Consider the following 19,792-nt stretch of genomic DNA (forward strand, 5'->3'; position numbering starts at 1 on the left):
AAGTCAGGAGTCTTATGCCTCAACCACATTTACCAAGAATGATGAAAATAGGATTGTCATCCAACACCAAGACAACTTAACCCTTGTATGTAATAGTTTCGTATATCTTGATGGATCATTTAGGAAAATGGATGGTACTGCTACAGTGGCGTCGAACCTCACACATAATGCTTCAGCGTGCCGGCCGAAGTGGCCGTGCGGTTAAAGGCGCTGCAGTCTGGAATCGCAAGACCGCTACGGTCGCAGGTTCGAATCCTGCCTCGGGCATGGATGTTTGTGATGTCCTTACGTTAGTTAGGTTTAAGTAGTTCTAAGTTCTAGGGGACTAATGACCTCAGCAGTTGAGTCCCATAGTGCTCAGAGCCATTTCAACCATTTCAATGCTTCAGCGTTCCTGTTCCATGAGATATGATATGAACGTAAAGTGGTGGAGATCGACCGTGCACGCAGTGTAAGGTACAAATCCTTACACACAGCTCACAGTCCAGCGCTTCAAGACCTACAACATGTCTCTGCTTCTCCCTCAGATTTGAACGATTTAGAAAATTCTGGATGGTGCGTAGAAGAGCCAGTGGATGGAACAGCGGAAGAGAACAAGGGATTTACTGCATGTCCCAGTGAGAGACGGAAAACCCGTAGTGTCGTCCAGTCTGGAATATCCATGCTATGTCGATTACAGCGTTTGCAAAGAAAGGTCATAAAACTCCAACCTGACGTCTATTTCACCTTGATGTCACAATACATTGAAACAGTTGCCCTGCACACCTGCTATTATACGGCTCCGATGACATGTTGTGCGCCTACCCTCTTGCCGGCGCGTGATGCTGTTCAACAACTCCTAGACCAGTACGCTAAGGGATGCGGACATGGGTCGCTATACTATTCTGCATACATACACCATTCACAACGCGGCCACCACGGTCACCTAAGTTCACCCTAATGCCGTTCTGTGTATGAGGTTAAATTAAAGACTGAGTGTTTGTTTCCCCACTTCCGGGAAACGCGGACAGGCTCCGACAACGAAATAACACAAGCAGTTGACACAATAAATCAAGACTTGCTTCATAGGATTTGGCAGACAGTTGATTTCAGGTCGGACATTGGGTTGTGTTAAAAAAGGCGGCAACACTGAACATTTGTAAATAAAACGAATCGTTCGTCGATCGTTCAAAATACAGCAACATTAGTGCTGTATCAAACATTTCTGTAACTTATTTACATTCGTCACAATTAAAGATTGTGTAACTAATTTCATAAACACCTTGTATAATGTAAGCGTGTCGTCCTTATATTCAACATCGGCTCTTGGTGGACTGCGCATGTCCTCTGTATTATGCAGTATACATGATAAGAAAAAAAATCAGAATTAGAAAGCAGGGTATATCATGAACTGATGAAACCAAACTTCAAAACGAAGATCTTCTTAAGTGATAAACTAGCGTTCTACACGGAAAACGTGTTGGCTTATTTTCTGTTAGTGCTGTTAAGAGTAATATTTATTTAAATTAAATAAATATGGTACTTAGATTTTCTTTTGTTAGTTTAAAATATAGTCCTCTTTCTTGTGAGGAAGTTCACTAATGAACTTGTACGGGACCGTAGAAGTCACGGAGGCCGTACAACTGAAGTCCGGAGTCTTAATATTCACCTTTCGCTACTTCAGAAGACCCCCATGATCAAGAGTAATCGAAGGACAATGGGACTTTGTGGAAACATTTATAAAGAAATGCGGGAGAGAAATAAAGAATAAACCATTCAAAGGAAAACATTTTAATTTCCACATGAGAGGGTAATATTTGTTAACGCGTATCGTATTTACGTTCCAAGATACAAACGTTGCTCAAGGTAAAGCACATCTGCGTCCACGACAGCCTGGAATCTTACTACAGATTGCACTATTGCTGCCCGAAACATCTCAGGTGGAACGTTGACTACACTCCTCGTTATGCTCGTCAAAGTGTGTTAGTGTCCCGTTGATAAGCCCTGCCCTTCGAGTACCTCACAGGCAGATATCACATGGATTCAAATCTGATAATTCTGGCGGGCACTGAATTTAAACGATCGACCAATGATTCGTTTTTTTACAAACGTGCTAACGGAGCAACCGAATAAGCACACGAGCAGTGTGAAGTGGAGCTCCATCATTCACCAAAAGCAAGGCACCTCTCTCCCCTAGAAAAGGGATAACATAGTGGTGAAGCAGATTACAGTGACCTGTGGTGTCCACACCACATGTCCTTGGGCCTTGGGATTCGAGTTCCTCTAAGCTGCTGTATCAGTTGCGGCGGGCCGCTGGAGTGGCCTAGCGGTTCTAGGCGCTACGGTCGCAGGTTCGAACCCTGCCTCGGGCATGGATGTGTGTGATGTCCTTAGGTTACCTAGGTTTAAGTAGTTCTAAGTTCTAGGGGACTGATGACCTCAGAACTTAAGTCCCATAGTGCTCAGAGCCATTTGAACCATAGTTCTGGCGCCTAACGCCAAGTCATGACACTAACATTACTAACAACGCAAATCCTGCAGCGCACAGCCAGAACATCATTCCTATAATTTGGGTACTCTTACGGTAAATAGTTTTCCGTGTACACTGGATCGAGCAGCGATTATGTATAAGCACACGGTATGCCAAGACCACACTAGTATGCTTCCACGCCTAATCGCCCTGACTTAACTTATCCGTACTCTTCAAAATCCTTTTCATGGATATCGCTCTAAACCTCCCTTCTCTTCTTCATTTACTACCGCCGACAACATGGGCAAACTACACTGAACTGCCAAAGAAACTGGTATAGGCACTGCGGTCGGCAACGCCTATATAAAACGGCAAGTGTCTGGCGCAGTTGTCAGATCAGTTACTGCTGCTAAAATGGCAGATTATCAAAATTTAAGTGAGATTGAACATCTTATTATAGTCGGTGCACGACCGATGGGACACATCATCTTCAAGGTAGCGATGAAGGTGGGATTTTCCCGTACGACCATTTCACGAGTGTACCGCCAATATCAGGATCCGGTAAAACATCAAATCTTCGACATCGCTGTGGTCGGAAAAGGATCCTGCAAGGACGGGACCAACGACGACTGAAGAGAATCGTTCAGCGTGACAGAAGTGCAACCCTTCCACATATTGCTGCACATTTCAAGAAATGGTTCAAATGGCTCTGAGCACTGTGGGACTCAACTGCTTTGGTCATCAGTCCCCTAGAACTTAGAACTACTTAAACCTAACTAACCTAAGGACATCACACACATCCATGCCCGACGCAGGATTCGAACCTGCGACCGTAGCAGTCGCACGGTTCCGGACTGCGCGCCTAGAACCGCGAGACCACCGCGGCCGGCTGCACATTTCAGTGCTGGGCCATCAACAAGTGTCAGCGTGCGAACCATTCAACGACACATCACTGATATGCGCTTTCGGAGCTGAAGGCCCACTCGTGCACCCTTGATAACTGCACGACAAAAAGAGTTACGCCTCGTCTGGGCCCGTCAGCACCGACATTGGACTGTTGATGACTGAAAACATATTGCCTGGTTGGACGAGTCTCGTTTGAGATTGTATGGAGCGAATGGACGTGTACGGGTATGGAGACAACCTCATGCATTCATGAAACCTGCGTGTTAGTAGGGAACTATTGAAGCTGCTGGAGACTCTGTAATGGTGTGGAGCGTGCAGATGGAGTTATATGGGACCATTGATACGTCTAGATGCGACTCTGACAGGTGACACGTACGTAAACATCCTGTCTGATCACCTGCATTCATTCCTGTCCATTGTGCATTCAGACGGACTTAGGCAATTCCAGCTGGACAATGCGACACCACACACGTCCAGAGTGGCTCCAGGAACGCTCTTATACGTTTAAACACTGCCGCTGGCCACCAAACTGCCCAGACATGAACATTACTGAGCGTATCTGGGATGCTTTGCAATGTGCTGTTCCGAAGACATTTCCACCCCGTCGCCATGGACAGCCCTGCAGCATTCTTGGTGCCATTTCCCTCCAGCACCAGTTCAGACATTAGTCGACTCTATGCCAGGTCGTGTTGCGACACTTTTGCGTGCTCGCAGGGGCCCTACACGATATTAGGCAGGTGTGCCAGTGTCTTTGGTTCTTCGTGTAATATTACTTATCATTTGGAGTGTATTGCTCACGAACAATCTTTTTCAAGCCACAAACAAAGCTTCAGTGGCACAGGCGCACAGTGTCGCATTTCTACTGATGCTGTGCGCCTAATTTACTGCTGACGAGAAGACGTCTGGGCAGGAAGCAACAGGTGCGGCCCGAGATCACCTGCTGGGCAGAGCCCGCATGCGGGTGCGCGCGCCGCGCCCGACGTCCAGGCGGTAACCGCGCAGATGCGGGAATGCTGCGGTCCAGCTCTTCGTTTTAGAATCGCCACACAACAAAACGGAAATTACAAAAAAATTAATCTAAGAACGAAAAGACTAGTACGTTCCGGGTAATCATGCTGGTGGTCGTTGTTAGGCGTTTCATCGACATAGCGAGATTATGGAATCTATATTCTTCGACATACAACGGGCTGTACAAGTATATGGTAATTTATGGTCATTGCAAACACAAAAAGAAGCCAGTCTGACAGTAGTGAACAGGCTTGCTGCGGAAATGAAGCGCTGCTGTAGGTCTGCGCGGATAACAGAAATGCTTTCACAACCCGCAAGTCCCTCATGTGCATCTCAAAGTCTTATCGGCATCCAGATTTACCTTTGCGGATACTAAAATCTTGTGAACTGCGAGGAGCGTTCAGTAAGTAATTCAGACATTTATTTCCCATTCAATTTCGTTTGAAAATATATGTATTTTGTTGTAGGACATCGTGGAATGTTCCCGAAAGCATGAAGTTCCGATAGATAACGGCGCCATATGTAGACATACAAGGGCGATGTACTTGAGGACAATTTTATGGAAATGGAAGAGGATGTAGATGAAGATGAAATGGGAGATATGATACTGCGTGAAGAGTTTGACAGAGCACTGAAAGACCTGAGTCGAAACAAGGCCCCGGGAGTAGACAACATTCCATTAGAACTACTGACAGCCTTGGGAGAGCCAGCCCTGACAAAACTCTACCATCTGGTGAGCAAGATGTATGAGACAGACGAAATACCCTTAGACTTCAAGAAGAATACAGTAATTCCAATCCCAAAGAAAGCAGGTGTTGACAGATGTGAAAATTACCGAACTATCAGTTTAATAAGTCACGGCTGCAAAATACTAACGCGAATTCTTTACAGACAAATGGAAAAACTGGTAGAAGCCGACCTCGAGGAAGATCAGTTTGGATTCCGTAGAAATATGGGAACACGTGAGGCAATACTGACCCTACGACTTATCTTAGAAGCTAGATTAAGAAAAGGCAAACCTCCATTTCTAGCATTTGTAGACTTAGAGAAAGCTTTTGACAATGTCGGCTGGAATAATCTCTTTCAAATTCTGAAGGTGGCAGGGGTAAAATACAGGGAGCGAAAGGCTATTTACAATTTGTACAGAAACCAGATTGCAGTTATAAGAGTCGAGGGACATCAAAGGGAAGCAGCGGTTGGGAAAGGAGTGAGACAGGGTTGTAGCCTCTCCCCGATGTTATTCAATCTCTATATTGAGCAAGCAGTGAAGGAATCAAAAGAAAAATTCGGAGTAGGTATTAAAATCCATGGAGAAGAAATAAAAACTTTGAGGTTCGCCGATGACATTGTAATTTTGGCAGAGACAGCAAAGGACTTGTAAGAGCAGCTGAACGGAATGGACGGTGTCTTGAAAGGAGGGTATAAGATGAACATCAACAAAAGCAAAACGAGGATAATGGAGTGTAGTCGAATTAAGTCATGTGATGCTGAGGGAATTAGATTAGGGAATGGGACACTTAAAGTAGTTAAGGAGTTTTGCTATTTGGGGAGTAAAATAACTGATGATGGTCGAAGTAGAGAGGATATAAAATGTACACTGGCAATGGCTAGGAAAGCATTTCTGAAGAAGAGAAGTTTGTTAACATCGAGTATAGATTTAAGTGTCAGGAAGTCGTTTCTGAAAGTATTTGTATGGAGTGTAGCCATGTATGGAAGTGAAACATGGACGATAAATAGTTTGGACAAGAAGAGAATAGAAGCTTTCGAAATGTGGTGCTGCAGAAGAATGCTGAAGATTAGATGGGTAGATCACATAACTAATGAGGAAGTACTGAATAGGATTGGGGAGACGAGAAGTTTGTGGCAGAACTTGACTAGAAGAAGGGATCGGTTGGTAGGACATGTTCTGAAGCATCAAGGGATCACCGATTTGGTATTGGAGGGCAGCGTGGAGGGTAAAAATCGTAGAGGGAGACCAAGAGATGAAGACACCAAACAGATACAGAAGGATGTAGGTTGCAGTAGCTACTGGGAATGAAGAAGCTTGCACAGGATAGAGTAACATGGAGAGCTGCATCAAACCAGTCTCTGGAGTGAAGACCACAACAACAACAACACATGTAGACTTCAAAATGGCTTCTGTATCAGGGATGCGTTCCAAGCAGAGAACTGTCATTGTGTTTCTTTTCGCGGAAAACTAAAGCATCGCAGATATTCACAGGCTCTTGCAGAATGTCTACAGGGATCAGATAGCATCTACATCTACATCTACATCTACATCTACATCCGTACTCAGCAAGCCACCTGACGGTGTGTGGCGGAGGGTACCTTGAGTACCTCTTTCGGTTCTCCCTTCTATTCCAGTCTCGTATTGTTCGTGGAAAGAAGGATTGTCGGTATGCCTCTGTGTGGGCTCTAATCTCTCCGATTTTATCCTCATGGTCTCTTCGCGAGATATATGTAGGAGGGAGCAATATACTGATTGACTCTTCGGTGAAGGTATGTTCTCGAAACTTTGACAAAAGCCCGTACCGAGCTACTGAGCGTCTCTCCTGCAGAGTCTTCCACTGGAGTTTATCTATCATCTCCGTAACGCTTTCGCGATTACTAAATGATCCTGTAACGAAGCGCGCTGCTCTCTGTTGGATCTTCTCTATATCTTCTATCAACCTATCTGGTACGGATCCCACACTGCTGAGCAGTATTCAAGCAGTGGGCGAACAAGCGTACTGTAACCTACTTCCTTTGTTTTCGGATTGCATTTCCTTAGGATTCTTCCAATGAATCTCAGTCTGGCATCTGCTTTACCGACGATCAACATTATATGATCATTCCATTTTAAATCACTCCTAATGCGTACTCCCAGATAATTTGTGGTATTAACTGCTTCCAGTTGCTGACCTGCTATTTTGTAGCTAAATGATAAAGGATCTATCTTTCTGTATATTCGCAGCACATTACACTTGTCTACATTGAGATTCAATTGCCATTCCCTGCACCATGCGTCAATTCGCTGCAGATCGTCCTGCATTTCAGTACAATTTTCCATTGTTACAACCTCTCGATACACCACAGCATCATCTGCAAAAAGCCTCAGTGAACTTCCGATGTCATCCACAAGGTCATTTATGTATATTGTGAATAGCATCGGTCCTATGACACTCCCCTGCGGCACACCTGAAATCACTCTTACTTCGGAAGACTTCTCTCCATTGAGAATGACATGCTGCGTCCTGTTATCTAGGAACTCCTCAATCCAATCACACAATTGGTCTGATAGTACATATGCTCTTACTTTGTTCATTAAACGACTGTGGGGAACTGTATCGAACGCCTTGCGGAAGTCAAGAAACACGGCATCTACCTGTGAACCCGTGTCTATGGCCCTCTGAGTCTTGTGGACGAATAGCGCGAGCTGGGTTTCACATGACTGTCTTTTTCGAAACCCATGCTGATTCCTACAGAGTAGATTTCTAGTCTCCAGAAAAGTCATTATACTCGAACACAAACAAGAGCACGACGAGTCGTTGCGCTCGGCGTTTGCCATGAAAGCAACAAGTTCGCACAACTTGCTGGCCGGCCGTGCGCAGCCTCAGGAAACAGAGGAAACGACTCCAGCGTTTTCGTCGCCACAACAATGCAAACGAACTTACCCTTCCCAATGACAGCGCAGGGCCTTTCACAAGTCTGCGCACCCGAGAGGAGCTGACAATATTTCATTCAGCTTACAATACTTCGAACCTCATGATTTCCATCTGTTCGGCCCGATGAAGGATGCATTTTGCGGCGAGCAGTGCGTGGATGATTGGAAGGTTGTTGATGCAGCAACACGTGGACTCCGACGTCGACCAATAGAGTTGTACGATGCGGTCATAGGGCCCCTGCAGTAAGGTTCCGCAAGTCTGTCGTATTGAAAGCAGATTATGTTGAAAAACATAATCTTTTGTAGCCAAAAGAGTTGGGAATAATATCGTGTATTGGAATCCTGAACAAAACCAACATGCTTTCAAGAAAAAATATGTTGCATCACTTATTGAACGCCCCTCGCGCTTTAACCTGTTCGGCACGTCGGAACTCTGACGGTATGTCTGCTCTTGGCCCAAATTTTCGTTTGCATGGTTGTGATCTAATAATGTAGAGCCCTGTCATGGCCACATTTTAACAAAACATAGACTGTCATATCACTGATATGCTCCATAAGCCACAGTTTTCTGTGGTAATAACTGAAACCATTTTTGTGACTTGTTCTGCTGAACACATCCGAAAAATTGGAAGTCAAATGAAATCGTCATAGATTATCGTCACATGTTGGATACTACTATCAAATATTTATACCGTATTTCATTTAGCAGATCTGCGATAATTCACCGTAATACTAAATCTTCCTTGTAAATATATAGGTTGTTTTACTGTTCCTTACATGCTTCTAAGGTTTACGGCGGGGAATTTGGAGACACAGTTTTGATAAAGAACTCGTATCTGAAAATGTGCCTTTTGCATTTAAAATGAGTTTGAAGATCGGACCACCCTTAAATCTCTCGCTTCGGGACCCTTAATGGTAAAGCCGCACAACGCAAGTATCGAGAACGTTTCGCGAATCGCCTCAGTCGATCATGTAAGCACCATTTCCACGCGACTTCAACAACGACTTCGAGATAGTAGTACATTCAAAACTACGAGGGTTGACTGTGGTGCTCAACGGACGCCCACCACGGTTTGTGGATCGAGTGTATAAAAGCATGCGTCGCAGATACACCTTGTGTAATGAACAGTAGTGAAGCACGTGGAGCGGCTACGCTGTGTGCGCAAACTGAAACGGGAGGTTTGAAAGTAATCCGATCTTCAAACTTATCTTACATCTAGACGGTACATTTCCGGACATGACTACCTTAACATAACTGTGTTTATGAAGTCCCCTCCACAACCCCTGTAAGTCTTTAACAGGAATTGTCAAATTCCGGCTATATCAGAGAGTGCTGAGAGATTCACATGACCACGTTTGCACTATACAATATCTATGTAGTATGTGAAACAACGACTGATATCTCCCCCTTATAGATCCGGGTCGCCTGTATAGTGCTGTTATAAGTGAGCGTTTAGTGTTGTGCGTCTCCAGTCAGTGTTGCGAACAGCCGCCATACTGTCGCTAGTTGTGTTTTTTATCTCACGCGAACAGAAACCACACTGTCGCCGTGTTTTTTAATTGTGCCTGTGTCTTCGTCCGCATCGTGACCGCAGTGTTCTTATGTTTTACATTCCACAACCTACCGCCATTTTACAGTTTTTTACAATGTCACCGTCTTATAGCCTGTTTTTCTTGTTTGTTTCTATTCTCGTTTTTTAACTTTTCTGTAGGCTGCAGAGCAGCATATTGCGCTGCTGTCAGCCCCCTCCCCCCCCCCCCCCCCTCCCTCCAGTTGAGTCGTTCATAATATTCTTAGTGGCAGTTTTCGGTAGTTGAGTGACTAAGTTTAATGTAAACGAAACTGGAATCACGCAGACGGGTACATGATGTACGTGTAATTGTGAGGAAAACCATACAAAGGGGAATTTTCTCATCTTTAGCTCTTGCAGATATCAACAATGCATATAAAATCTCAGGACACTGCGCATTCCAGAAACTATAGCGCCACTCGTCCCAAGTGAAGGATGGAAAGGGCTTAAAACATTAATAATTGTTACTAGTTATAGTATGTAATCCAAACAAACAAAAATCATAATACTGACACTATCATTTACCATTTAAACAACAAAGCAATTATTACCTCGCCTATCCTCGGATATACCCGCAAGTATCACCATCGGCAGCGGCTTTCTTCCGCTGAATATTTATTACTGCAGAAATCCGCAGACACTTCTGACAATTGCCGTATCAGGAAGGTTATCACCGTACACTTTGGAAGCAGACAATAGAAACTAGCCGCTCTTTATGGGTACTATGGATACTCTCGCCAAGTTAAAGATGCTCATCCAAACGAACAGTCTCCTCGACCCCCAAAGCCTTACATAGTTAGAGCCCATGCACAAGCCCATTCAGAGAGTGGAATGATAATCCTAGCCCACCAGGCCAGTATTGTTTCATACATTTTTCACGTTCAGGCCGAGTTTACGTCCCAAGTGTGAAATATGACGTGGGTTCGGTAATGATTTGGGCAGCCATATCCTGGTACTCCGTGGGTCCCATTGTTACTCTGAAAGATCGCATCACGACCAAGGATTGTGTGAACATTTTGGCTTCTCAAGTCCATCCCATAGTCATAGTACACCGCTTATTTCCCCATGATGACGCTCTGTTCCAAGAAGACAGACCCCTTGTTGACACAACTCGCGTCATCCGGGACTGGTTTTGTCAGCACGAGGATGAATAGTCACATTTCCCCTGTCCACCACAGTCACTTTCTCAATAGTATTGAGCCTTTGTGGTCTACTTTGGAGAAAAGGGAGCACGACCGCTATTCACCTCAGTCATGGCTACCTGAAGCTTTCACTATTTCGCACGAAGAATCGTATAAGACTCCGTCGAAAAGCGTACAGAACCTGTATTTACCTATTTCAAGAAGACAAGAAGCTGTTTTGAAAGGCAACGGTTTTCGTATACTGCATTAGACATGGCTGTGTGTTGCGTTTTGGTGATTCCATTTTTTTGACCCTCCCCTTCTTAAGATTTTATTATCTTCCTCAGAAGAACTGACTATCTTACTTTTTTGTGAGCTGGACATATTCAATAATCATTCTGTATGCGCGAAATCAGTTTCCCAGAAAAAAACTCAAGTGGTTAAAATAGGATACCCATATTTTTTGAAACTCTTTATCCCAATAAAGCAGTGCGAAGGGCATGTTTTGGTTTCACAAACCATATGAATGAAATATTCCTTTGTTCTTACGCCAATAACATTTTCTTAAATGCGTCCCGATTTCTATGTTTCAGTCTTCTATTTCTCTAATGAAATATGGAAATAATTTAAAGATATCTAAAACTGGAAGATGCAGATTGGTGAGAATAACAATATTATTTAAGCTTCATCGATTAGAATATAAAATACGTGAACATCAGATAAAATTGTCCTGTACTAATTAGCCGGCCAGTGTGGCCGAGCGGTTCTACGCGCTTCAGTCTGCAACCGCGCGACCGCTACGGTCACAGGTTAGAATCCTGCCTCGGGCATGGATGTGTGTGATGTCCTTAGGTTAGTTAGGTTTAAGTAGTTCTAAGTTCTAGGGGACTGATGACCTCAGATGTTAAGTCCCATAGTGCTCAGAACCATTTGAACCTATACTAATTCGTCCCCTAATTATGGTTTAACTGTGTTGTTTAACCAATTCGTAACCCTGCAACAGTTAACGATTTCTTGTTGGTACAGTTAGAACTACGAAGAGGATTCAGTCTGTCTTCCATTTGTCTCATACTCTTGTGCTGGTACTCCAATGTTTTTCTAGGACTAACAGTAATGAAATGTATTAGTTATCTTTCTCACTGGAGCCCTATTCTACATCGCGCCCAAAACAAATAAAGGATTAGCACTACCTACGTATCAGCGAACATGAGTGGGCAGAGAGCTGAGAATGAAAGAATAGTCCTCATGAAACTAAAAATTTACTTTTCAATGAAAACAAAATAACAACCAAAAATAAGGCATTTTATTCGAAAATGCACGTCTTAGCACATCTGTGAAACCAGTATCTGCTTCTGACCAACATACAGTACCATGTTGCCTCACGTTGTTCATTATAACATGGCTGGATTCCTCTCGGCATGCCTTACATCAGATAATCGAGACCCGTTGCTTCCCACCTCTGTTCTAGTCTTGGTCGGCAGCGCTTCTGATGTTATCCCGTATATGAGGAGGTTCAAAATGGCTCTGAGCACTATGGGACTCAACTGCTGTGGTCATAAGTCCCCTAGAACTTACAACTACTTAAACCTAACTAACCTAAGGACAGCACACAACACCCAGCCATCACGAGGCAGAGAAAATCCCTGACCCCGCCGGGAATCGAACCCGGGAACCCGAGCGTGGGAAGCGAGAACGCTACCGCACGACCACGAGATGCGGGCATATGAGGAGGGATCCTGTGGCAAGGCACTGCATGTCTCAGCTAATCCCAAGTATTCGTAATTGGTTCGTGTCCCCAGACACTGCAGACCATTCCATTCGATTGATTCCTTTCTCCGTGGGAAGGTGTTTACGTGATGAGAACAGTGTGCGCGATCGTTTTGAGAGACAGTCCCTTCGCGTTAACCATTCACCGTAAACATCGCTCTCTCAAACTCAGCATTCATTTCAAAGATTCAGTGTGATAACACTGCGAACGCCGTGGTCTCCCTTTCTCAGTATATTCGTCTTAATGCTTGCCGCGCGCAAAGCAATGTTCAACAATCAATTTGATTCTAGCGATAAAGTATATCGTTTAGAGGTGAGTAATAAACTGAGTGTCTGTCTGATCACGTGTTTCAGATTACGTGTAATGATTACGTTAGTCCAACAGACAGCTTGTTTCTAATTAATACATATTTTGCTTTCAATTGCTTTCGGATTTTATTATTTTACAGCATTTCATTATTGCGTCAATTTATGTTACTTTTTAGCAACAATAAGGAGCGACTTTCGAAAAGGAGTAAGATGTTCCGACTGATCCACAGAGGAAAATAAGAGACGACATTTTTGATGATTCTGTAGCTCATTCTCATTTTGTGGTAGCTGATTGTCATCACTAAGCAGAAAGTGATACTGAAAAAGCAAATACTTTATTGGAAGAAGAGCCTGGAGCGATCGGTATCACAAATGATCCCTCCTAGCGAACATGGTACGTTTATGGCACAAATATTCTCAAGTGGAAACGTTCTGAGCCTCGACGCAACATTTGAAAGAAGTAATGCCTGAACTAACAGTCAAAAGTCTAATTTTGAGGCAAAGGTATCATTCAACTGAAACTAATAACACAAAAAAATAAGCCGTAAATTATTTGTTACTACAATTTAACGGAATCTGGTGTAGATTTACTTGACATGAAATGCCCCAATTATTCGTCAAAGAAGGTACAGGATGCTGGCAGATGGCAGGCTTGTATATACCAGTAAACATATGTTGTGGGAATGGCTTTATTCCGAATTTGTGCTGCAGAGGACTAGGTTTAAATTCACCAAGAGTTTAACCATGTAAGTGACACAGCCAAAAATAACGAAACGCCTGAAAAATTGAAATTTAATAATAGTTATCAAGGACATGATCCACAACGTTCTGGGAGACACTCAGGAGCCAAGAGAAAGCATACCAAGTGATAGAACAGGAAAGAGGAATACGTGTACGTAGTGTCCTTCATCCAAGAAAAGGAAACCGGCATATCAGTGCATCAAATGTGGTCAACCAAGTTACCTGGAATTTAGCAGAAAAATATCCGTCGACTGTGCAAAAGTGATGTCATTTAATACTTTCAATTCATTTGATCATTAGGTTTGTTTCAATTTTTTGGAGTCTTCCATTTATATTCACGAATATCGCGACTTCTGTAACGATGTTAACAATCATTTCAAGGCTGATAATTAATGACTATAAATATGCATGATATTTCGACTCCATTTCAAATAATGTAAACAACAAAGTCTTTATAGGGGCTGGATAGTATAACCTATACTGTTAACCTGTAATGTAAACTTAATTTTTGTCAACTAATGTGGAGCTGTGTGATAAAAACATTACGAGGTGTCTCAGGCCGTATAATCCCACAATTATTATCATCATCACCATGAATTCCCCATCTCACAATCAGATATAATCTGGTATATATGTGCCGTAGACCACAGATAACGTAGACCGCTCGCGCACCAATCTGTACCATGTTGACCTTTGAAACCAACATCTAAGTCACGTGACTCGGGGCAGCGAGCTAAACTCGTAGCAGCAAGCCGAATCTCTGCCATCACGCGCTATGCGAAGTAGAGCTGAGAGTTTTTCTCATTTATATCTGAAATCAAACATATATTTTAAGAATAAAATGGCTTGTCCTATTGTTGTTAACCTAATTTTTCCGAGGTTCCTAATGTTAATGCAATGGAATAAAATGACTAGTCGTACTGTCGTTAAACGTCATGCACTAGTACAGTTATCCTAATTTTTCCGGGATTGCTAATATTAATGCGATGGTTATCGTTACTACACGTGGCCTTTTGAAAAGTACTGACAGTTCTTTTTACAAACGATAGAACTGTAGTTATTCAATGAGTGTCTGTTTTTGTGGCATTATCGGTCTTAATTCACCGCCTCCACAGGAGTAGAAGACGAACTCTATGCTTGGCAGACAGCGACGATTCCTCAACAATCTGTATGAAATGTTTTATTATGCTTTTATAAGCAATGGAATCCGTTTTTCCCATAGTAAGACTTTACATTTCATGACTTTTGCTTAATCCAGTACATATATCAAAATAATGGACATAATGTAGGTATTAGAAAATATTGTAGAGAATTCCTGTAGTGAGTTAGGTATTAACTTTCTGTCATTTAAAATGTTAGAGCTTCATCGAGTTTTACATCTAAGGATCTACACCAATTTTTTCTCTCAACTTACGTCTCTGCAAGTATTTTAAAGCAGTTCACTTTCGCAACTGATATGTCGTCAGTTCACCTAATCTGCAGGATACAAAACAAGACTTATCTGAGCATATATGAAGATCAATACTTCTGCTTCTAGTATAAAGTACAACATTTGATCTGTAACAAAAATGTCATAAATTATTCACTATAAATGCGTAATAACATAATCGCCTTCTTACACCGAGTCACGTGACTTAGATGATGGTTTCAGTAAAATGACGTCATGCGTAATCTGTGTTATCCATGGTCTATGCTACGTGCTATGACTTGTTTTCACACTAAATTTGTTTTAGGACAAATGCTAGTGTCTTTCACACTCTTCTTTCTCAGTCATCTCAGTGAACGGATGGAATAAAAGATGGTGCCTTATGACGTTCGTTTGACTGAGTTAAATTATATCATTCTGATCATTTACTTTGCTCATTTGTATTATTTAATTTACTCCTTTTAATACTATTCAGAAAATATTCTTTGTTGGTCTTCCGAATATGATGATGGAATGTATCGGCCGCCATTATTGTAGCCTTAAATACCGAACCTATCCTCGTTCAGTTGCGTCATAACGAAGTCCGATGGCAATTTATGAGCGTTGACTTAGTTAGCTCTCATGTATAAAACTGTTTAACTATCTTCCCACGGACACGTATCATTCTATTAAGGATTGGCCAACAACATAGGTTTCGCTGATTTTCGTCTTTCATCTCATCATTATAATCGCCATTTCTTCCTTTTCCCTTTTATATTCATTACAACCTATATTAACTACTTACCAAACGGAAAGAGCGATTATAGCGACACGCTTTAGTTACGCACATTCAGGAGATGTTTCAGTTAAGACTTAATTATACGGTTGAACAATACTTTGGAGGCTCCCGTTGCGGTACTCTACAGTCCACGATAGTGACTTCTTCGCGCTCCACGGTTGTGCTGTTGTCTGTAATGGACGGCTAGAGGCCAAATTGATCACTTGGAGACGGCTGGCTCTGTCTGGAACGGCACAGCCCTCTCATTTGCCTCCAAAAAGGCAGCCTGCGGTTCTTTTCCACTCTCTTCCGGGTACTTACGTACCATAATTTATAGGTACCAGTCATCAGCTGGTGTCGTTGACCGCTGGTGACCACTGTGAAGCCATATTTCGAGTCTCCCAATAGTGTTCGAGGGTGCAAATGATGTCACTGTGACGTGTGGCAGTTCGGTGGGGGTCTTCCTGTACTGTGCTGACAACCTACTTGTCACAATACTCACAAAGTCTATAAGTCATGTTAATGTAATTGCAGGCACAGCGCGCAGTTCAGAATGTTGATTTACGGGCAACTCCTGTGGTAAAGAGAACAACGATGAAGAGATTTTCGATCAAAATCTCCCATCAGAATTCAGTGATGATTCTGTGTGTATGAAAACAAGTATCCACGGAAGTACCTGCGTTAATTAAAATAGGGCATACATATTTTTGTGAAACAGTTCAGTCCATAAAACAGTGCAAAGTATGAGTATGAAACACACTTTTTTTCAGTCATTTAATTAAGCATCCTAATAGACATATAAGTGATTATGATCTTGTCGTTCTCTCTAAATCAGTCTGTAACTCATCGGTATAGAGCCCTTTATTAAATAAGGAAAGAAAACAGTGCTTGATGTTAAAAAGGGTAACGGGGTAGGAAGAATAGAGAAGAAGTGGTTCGATATGCCGAGCAGCCTCCAAACAGAGAGAAGCAGAGGAGAACATCAGGAGCCTTTGATGATAAGCGAAGGAGCGCCAGAGCAAGGAGGCTGTTTCTGGCTCTTTGTTATGGTGATAAGTCCAAGAGTGTGACACTCTCGCCTGGGGGACAAGAACCCAAACTAGACGGAATGTCAAAGAGAACGTGAGAATGTACCATTTTCCCATCTGAAAAATAGACGTTAGCTGACGCTGCACATTTTACACGTTTAGGAAATACATTGATAATATACATTGAAAACTTAAGGACGAAAGTAATTTCGCATTATGTGTCACTACCAACTAACATACCTCGATAAAACCTGGAGCATACATAGAAAGCACCGCTACTGTTTAGGACATAACGCAATTGAAATAAATACGCAATGAGACGAACAAAAATTATACTTTTATTCAAAGACAGCTACATCTACGTGATTTCTCAGCTATTCACAATATAGTGCCTGGCAGAGGGTTCAATGAACCACCTTTATGCTGTCTCTCTACCGTTCCACTCTTGAGCGGCGCACGGAAAGAACGAGCACTTGAACTTTTCTGTGCAAGCCGTGATTTCTGTTATTTTATCGTGATGATCATTTCTCCCTATGTAGGTGGGTGCCAACAGAATGTTTTCGCAATGAAAAACGCCTTTGTTTTAATGACTGCCACTCCAATTCACGTATCGTGTCTGTGGTACTATCTTCCTTATTTCGCGATAATACAAAACGAGCTGCCCTTTCTTGAACTTTTTCGATGTCACCCGTCAGTCCCACCCGATTCGGATCCCACACCGCACGTACTCCAGGATGGGGAGGACGAGCGTGATGTAAGCAATCTCTTTAGTAGACATGTTGCACCTTCTCAGTGTCCTGCCAATGAATCGCAGTCTTTCGTTTGCTCTACTTACAACTTAAACCATGAGATCGTTCCAATTTAGGTTATTTGTAATAGTAATTCCTAAGTATTTAGTTGCATTTACAGCCTTCAGATTTGTGGGACTTACCGCGTAATCGAAATTTAGCGGATTTCTTTTATTACTCATGTAAATAACTTCACCATTTTCTTTATTCAGGGTAAATTCCCACTTTTCGCACCATACAGATACCTTATCTAAATCATTTTGCGATTCGTTTTGGTCATCTGATGACTTTACAAGATGTCCGCATAGTATGGAAACTTGTCAAGATCGATTCACTGTGCGAGCAGTAGTGACCGACCAAACGTCACACACTGTCCATTGACTGTGTTGCCGTGTGAGCCTACGGGAATCCGGATGGACACATCGGCACATCTATTCACGTGTTGCGCACATTGTATCTGTGGTGCGTCATAGCTTTAAACATTGATTTTTGGAACTCAAGATCGACGCATTCTGAGAGCAGCAGCGGGCGACCAAACATCAAGCAATCTCTGCTGACCGTCGGGGATCAGAGACTGTGGCTGCTTAAATATTTACCAAAGAAAAATCTTCAAACAGACGTTTGTTTTCAGGAGCTGTTGTCAAAGCATGTATGTAAACACTCCAAAAACGAATTCACGGAATCCAGATACTGATGGCTTCATTACGCAAGTATCAATACATACTGAAGCGCCAAAGAAATTGCTACAAGCATGAGTATTTCAAATATAGGGATATGTAAACATGGAGAATACGGCCCTGCGGTCGGCAACGCTTATATAAGAAAACAAGTGTCTGGCGCATTTATTAGATCGGCTACTATGGCAGATTATCAAGATTTAAGTGAGTTTGAACATGGTGTAATAGTAGCCGCACGAGAGATGAGATGCAGCATCTCCAAAGGAGCGATGAAGTGTGGATTTACCCGTACGACATTTCACGAGTGTAACGTGAACATTGGAAATCCGGTAAAAAATGTCCGTCATCGCTGTGGCCGGGAAAAGATACTGCAAGAACGGAACCAACGACAACTGAAGAGAATCGTTCAAAGCAACGGAAGTGCAACCTTTCCGCAAATTGCGGCAGATTTCAATGCTGGGCCATCAACAAGTGTCAGCGTGCGAAACATACAAACATCATTGATATGAGCTTTCGGAGCCGAAGACCCAATCGTGTACCCTTGATCACCGCACGAAACAAATCTTTACGCCTCGCCTCCGCCCGTCATCACCGACATTAGACTGTTGATGACTCGAAACATGTTGCCTGGTCGGACAAGTGTCGTTTCAAGTTGTATCGAGCGGATGGACGTGTACGGGTATGGAGACAACCTGCATCCCAGCACTGGAATGTTCAGGCTGGTGGAGACTCTTTAACGGTGCGGGGAGTCTGCATTTGGAGTGATATGAAACCTCTGAAACGTCTAGATACGACTCTGACAGGCGACTCGTACGTAAGCATCCTGTATGATCACCTGCATCTATTCATGTCCATTGTGCATTCCGACGGACTTTGGAAATTCCAGTAGGGCAATGCGACACCCCTCACGACCAGAATTGCTAGAGAGTGGCTCCAGGAACACTCTTGTGAGTTTAAACACTTCCAATGGCCACCAGACTCTCCAGACATGAGCATTATTAAGCATATCTGGGATGCCTTGCAATGTGCTGTACAGAAGAGATCTCCACCCCCTCGTACTCTTACTGATTTAAGGATAGCCCTGCAGGGTTCACGGTGCCAGTTCCCTACAGCACTACTTGAGACATCATTCGAGGCCATGCCACGTCGTGTTGCGGCGCTTGAGCGTGTTCGCGGGGACCCTACACGATGTTAAGCAGGTGTACCAGTTTCATTGGCTCTCCGGCGTACCTGATTTTCTGTACATGGAAGGCACAGGAACCCAATGACGGCATTGATGGGCTGTAGAAACTGGAAATTTAATTCAAATGCCCGCATCTCGTGGTCGTGCGGTAGCGTTCTCGCTTCCCACGCCCGGGTTCCTGGGTTCGATTCCCGGCGGGGTCAGGGGTTTTCTCTGCCTCGTGATGGCTGGGTTTTGTGTGATGTCCTTAGGTTAGTTAGGTTTAAGTAGTTCTAAGTTCTAGGGGACTGATGACCATAGATGTTAAGTCCCATAGTGCTCAGAACCATTTTTTTCAATCAAATAACTTCTGGAAACATACGGCTGTTTGGCGGTTTTTCTTTTGTTAACGAAAGTCATTCCAGGAAGAAATTCGGGC

Source organism: Schistocerca serialis, chromosome 4 (assembly GCF_023864345.2).
Source record: "Schistocerca serialis cubense isolate TAMUIC-IGC-003099 chromosome 4, iqSchSeri2.2, whole genome shotgun sequence".
NCBI classification, from domain to species: domain Eukaryota; kingdom Metazoa; phylum Arthropoda; class Insecta; order Orthoptera; family Acrididae; genus Schistocerca; species Schistocerca serialis.